Here is a 5,660-nt window from a genome sequence, read left to right on the forward strand (position 1 = left end):
TAGTTTATTGCAACTAACGGGGAACACTAAAGAGCCATTAAAGAACTAAAATTGAGCTTGTGCCCCTTTTTTGCATCTTTGTGATTGTTCTGGGCCAAAGTGTTTGAAGCACCGCAGGCCGGCAGAGGTACTCTGAAAAACGAGACCCACACGCAGCTAAGCAACGAGTTATTGGCTTTATTGAAGGTTAGTGACACACCCGCAAAGGGGACTCCAAGCGTTGCTGTCACAGAAGCGGAAAACCCAGCACACCGGAGCTTTGCCTGGGACGGAGTCCGACGAACGGGTAAACAGCGAGCCCTAATAAGCAGTACACAAAAGCAGCTCATGAATATATAATAAGGTACTTTCCAACAGGGGCTTTCCGCTGCCTGCACAGGGCAGATAGAACTGGCCGAAACCGGTTAGAGTTGGTTCTCCATGTCCTACAGTGACCGGGCGGCCTCGAGAAAGCGGAAGTTCCCTAGCTAGGCCATAACAAAGTCTTCCGCAGTCCCTTACAGTGATATATGAAAGCAGCCTGGAAGGCCTGGGTAAAAGACGAGTTCTTTTTCAGCTGGTTACTTACATTAGCATTTTGTTCTCATATACCATGGAAGACTACGGCCTTGTCTACAGTAGGTTTACCCCCCCACACACACACACCACAGTTTCCCACCAGTTATTCATCTCCACATACAGCAGCAATAGGAGCACACATGTAAACAAGACGCCAAACAGATAAACTGGTTTTATACCAAAAGGAGTACTTGTGGCACCTTAGAGACTAACCAATTTATTTGAGCATGAGCTTTCGTGAGCTACAGCGTGGAAACGGTATGAATCCGATGAAGTGAGCTGTAGCTCACGAAAGCTCATGCTCAAATAAATTGGTTAGTCTCTAAGGTGCCACAAGTACTCCTTTTCTTTTTGCGAATACAGACTAACACGGCTGTTACTCTGAAACCTGGTTTTATACCATATCATCTAGACAAGTACTTGGAGACGACAGAGCAATGGGTTACCCCAGGGCTCTGTTCTTTTGCCAACTCTGTTCAATCTTTACATCAGTGACCTGCCAACAGCGGAGTCATGAAAGTTCATTTACGCAAACATCATCTGTTGCAGTACCCAGGCCCAGATGGTCCACAAGCTAGATGCCACCTTAAACTGGGACATGACAAAGTTAGCCGACTACTGTAAGGCTTGGCGCCTCCAGCCAAGCATCATAAAAACAGACTCCAGTTTGTTTCATCTTCATCATGCCAGCGCAACCCGAGAACTGAATGTTTATCTGAGTGGTCAGATGGTGAAGCATGAAGTAGAACCGGTCTATCTAGGAGTGACCTTAGACTGCACACTGAGTTACCATGCCCACCTGAAAAAGGCAGCAGCTAAAGATAAGACACGCAACAATCTTCTTAGCAAACTGGCAGGTTCGTCATGGGGTGTTCGTGCTCCAACTCTGCGGACGTCAGCGCTTGCCACCTCGTATTTGGTGGCGGAGTACTGCACATCAGTATGGAGCCGATCACACACCAAACTGGTGGATACGCAGTTACATGCCACCATGGGTATCATCTCCAGCACCTGCGTCCGACACCACTCCCATGGCTCCCAGTTCTGAGCAATATTGCTCTTCCTCATAACAGAAGAGAGGTTGCCACTGGCAAGTTACTGGAGAAAGTACTCGCCAACTCAAGCCTGCCACTGCACAATGACCTTTTTAAACCACCAGCTGCACGTTTGCATTACGTCGCCCATTATGGTCTCATCCACCACACCAGGATGAGAGGGCAGAAACTCTCTGGCGAGATGAATGGATATCAGTTATAATCCCCAACTAGTCCCTTGTCGCCAACTCCACAATTTGCCTGCCTGGTTTTGATCTGCCCTGGCGCCAATGAGCCCTGTTGAACAGGTTCTGGACCGGGCAAGGTCTCTGTACAGCCAACCAGTATTGCTGGGGCCTTTGAGACAGCCTTTTGTGCAGCTGTGGTGCAACACAGACAATGACGCACATTGTCGAATGCCTGCTGACTAGGTTCAGCAGTGGCCTAGCATCACGCCACTGAAGAGGCCATCACTTGGCTAGAAGACTATGCACACGCTAAATAAATAAATCTAGACATGGTACAACCATGATCATATGGTAGTAAAATCACTGGTGGCCTGTCGGTGCTCTTCAAAAGGTCTAATGTAAATGCAACCGAAGGTAAAACAAGCAGAAAAAACTTTACATTTCAAGTCTTTATATAAAATGCAAAAGGGAAAAACGCTCAATTTTAGAAATGTCATTTGTATCACCTTAATTATGTAACTGTCTGAAATGTTACCTGTTGAAATGAAGGATGGCCCAATGGTTAGAGGCTAGCCAGAGACACCAGTTCCATTTCCTGCCTTCACAGGCTTCCTGCACAACCCTGATCAAGTCAATTAAGGTATGTCTACACTAGCGCCTATAAATATGTCAATGCATGGATTTGTGCCATAAACCCCGTTATCCAACCGGAAACCCTAGAAGCATACTTCTGAAAACAAGTAGAGGATGAGTAGCCCTAAGTACCTGAGGCATGTGGATAAGTGGACACTTAAGGGTATAGCACACCCCTGTAACTGTGCATTTGCAGTGTGGAATAGGTTATGAGGCCTGTACCAGGACTCAATTTTCAGCAGTTCTGCACTTCCAATTCCACAGTGCACTGAAATCTTTTCTTCCTGACCCTTACTCAATCTATAAAAAGGCACCTGTCCCCTGTATGCTCCCAGAGTAGCGTGCTGTTCTGTAGGATAAGTTAGTTAAAAGAAAAAGAGGTGTAAGTCACCATGAAGAGCAAGTTTTGTTAGTAGTGTTGGGAAGGCCTTGAAAGAATATGGCTTAATTGGAAAAACTGAACCTGAAAGGTAAATAATAAGACAGGAGGAAAAGTCCTCGAAAAAAGCCTTTAAATTATAGAAGATGGTTACAAACTGGTTAAAAGTTGTTCTGTAATGAACCTTTAACATACCAATGCTATCTTATGAAAGAGGCCCCGTGATAAATTTTGTCTACTTCAGGCCTAAGAAAAAGGGTCAACTCCAAGCCACCCAAAACTGGTTCTTAGTTAAAGTCAGCAACTGGCAATTACATAACTTGTTTGTTAAGTGTAAAAAGGTAACCTTTTAAAGAGTTCATTACTAGTGTGTCTGTCTGTCCATGTTGGAGACGGCCAACATGGATTTCAGCATCCTGAGCCTACTCCTGTTGTAAGTACCTGATCTTTGCTTATAACTGTACGTTGTATGAGTGTGATGTTTGCTTAGACCAGTGGTTCCCAAACTTGTTCCGCCGCTTGTGCGGGGAAAGCCCCTGGCGGGCCGGGCTGGTTTGTTTACCATCCGCAGGTTCGGCCAGTCGCAGCTCCCAGTGGCTGCGGTTCGCTGCTCCAAGCCAATGGGAGATGCTGGAAGCGGCGCGGGCCAAGGGACGTACTGGCTGCCACTTCCAGCAGCTCCCATTGGCCTGGAGCAGCGAACCGCAGCCACTGGGAGCCGCGATTACCTGTGGCGGCCAGTATGTCCCTTGGCCTGCAGCAGCGAACCGCAGCCACTGGGAGCTGTGATTGGCCGAACCTGCGGATGGTAAACAAGCCAGCCCGGCCCGCCAGGGGCTTTCTACGCACAAGCAGCGGAACAAGTTTGGGAACCACTGACTTAGACCTTTAATGCACATTTAAAACACCTGTACAAATAGCATTTGGCCTTCAAAATTAATAAAGGAATTTATGGTTAAACTAATATCTGGTGGTAACAAATTTCCAACATGTACTGACCACCTCAGAAGAACAACTTCCTATTATACTATTTTCACAGCAATACCAATGTACCATGAAGGAAGCGCCAAAAGCAGTTGCTTGGCCCACCAACAATACCTGAGAACTTAATATCAGGGCGGACTACCCTCTACGCCACAATTTTGGATGGAGCAGTTTAAATAGTCACCTTTACAGTGACATTTCAGAGAGGCTGGCACAGGCAGACATCCAATCGGACAACAAAGCAGTGCAGTGAAAGAATGGAACATCTGAAGTTCCTATACTGGAGGGCCAGATAATCCAGTCAAGTCAGTCAGGCTGGGGACATCATCGTTTATGAGGAACTGGACCAGGTGCTGTCCAGCGCCCCCCTGTATTGACCCTGAAGTGCCTCACAATGTCCTTGTAAACCCAACTGGCCTCATAGAATCATAGAATATCAGGGTTGGAAGTGACCCCAGAAGGTCATCTAGTCCAACCCCCTGCTCAAAGCAGGACCAATTCCCAGTTAAATCATCCCAGCCAGGGCTTTGTCAAGCCTGACCTTAAAAACCTCTAAGGAAGGAGATTCTACCACCTCCCTAGGTAACGCATTCCAGTGTTTCACCACCCTCTTAGTGAAAAAGTTTTTCCTAATATCCAATCTAAACCTCCCCATTGTCCAGCAGAGCACAGGAGGGAGAGAGTGAGGAGGCAGAAGGGATCATGGAGCTGCCCTCTCTAACCCTGCCCTCTCCCAAGATAAGAGGGGCAATGAGATGATTCTCCACCCTTATCTGGAGAACCCTGTTACTAAAGTCAGAAAGACTATAGGGTGGAATGGCACTGCAGCAGCAACCAGAACCCCAAGCTGGTACGTCAAAGTACTCTAGTCCTCCCCACCAATACATCCTCTTGCTGTGCTGCTAAATTCCCAGTTGTAACATTGAGGGTATTTGAACTAATGCGTAACTACTTTTTCCGTCCTCTTCTATATGGCAAGCATTGCTCTGTATCTATGTCTCATGGAGTTCCTTAACGAAACTGTGGCATTGTCTGCCCCTCCCTCTTCCCAAACTCCAAGTCCCCCCATGGAACCCAGCCCACACTGTGCTCCATGCTGAAATCTTGCTCAAGCGAAATAGTTATAAATCAATCATTGTATTAAATTTCAGATGAACCACAACTACGCAGTATGTGTGTGTGTTACAAAAGCAAATTTTTGAAAACAATTTGCAAATTAGAAATCACTGTGCCCCAGTCTCTCTCAATCTGCTACTCGGGCAATGATGGTCCCCACGCCTTGCAACCCAGGTGGAGTCCTGCTTGACGAAAAAGAAAAGTTAGCGAAGGATCTGTTATTTCAGCACAGATTATCTGTTTTTCAGTTAAAAAAAATCTACGTTGCCTATCCTATGATCTGCTCTTCCCCATACAACAGGATCAAGAGGGAGTTTTCACTTGCCAAAGGGAACAACATTCCAGAAAAAGGGAAGTTACTTGCCCTTCAGAACTGGAATTCTTCAAGATGTGTGGTCCCTATGCATATTCCATAGTGTGTGACAGACCTGCAGTACTCAGAGGACAAGGGTGGCAAGGATATAAGGTAGTATGGCCACTTGCAGAACTATCACCCCAAATAATGCATCGGCAGAGGAGGCAGCTTGGACCAAGGCATAATGTCTTCTGAAAGCATGGATGGAATGCCATACTGCTGCCTCACAAATCATAAGCAGAGGTACTTCTTGGAGCGACACTACTGAGGCTGGCTGTGATCTCAGAGTGAGCCTATACCCAAGGCAGAGAGGAAGGACTGCCAGTTGATAAAGTCGGATGCACCCAGAGATCCACTAGGAATCCTCTGGGAAGACATAGCTTGCACTTAGACTCGTTCTGCTATGGCCAGAA

General features: G+C 46.7%; 1 protein-coding gene across 2 annotated transcripts in view; it reads right to left on the minus strand.

Annotated features, from left to right (window-relative positions):
• The window catches only part of KDM3B (lysine demethylase 3B), a 132,430-nt gene that overhangs the window by 98,243 nt on the left and 28,527 nt on the right, over positions 1–5,660 (minus strand). The window lies entirely within an intron of this gene.

The sequence above is a fragment of the Lepidochelys kempii genome, chromosome 8, assembly GCF_965140265.1.
Source record: "Lepidochelys kempii isolate rLepKem1 chromosome 8, rLepKem1.hap2, whole genome shotgun sequence".
Classification (NCBI taxonomy): domain Eukaryota; kingdom Metazoa; phylum Chordata; order Testudines; family Cheloniidae; genus Lepidochelys; species Lepidochelys kempii.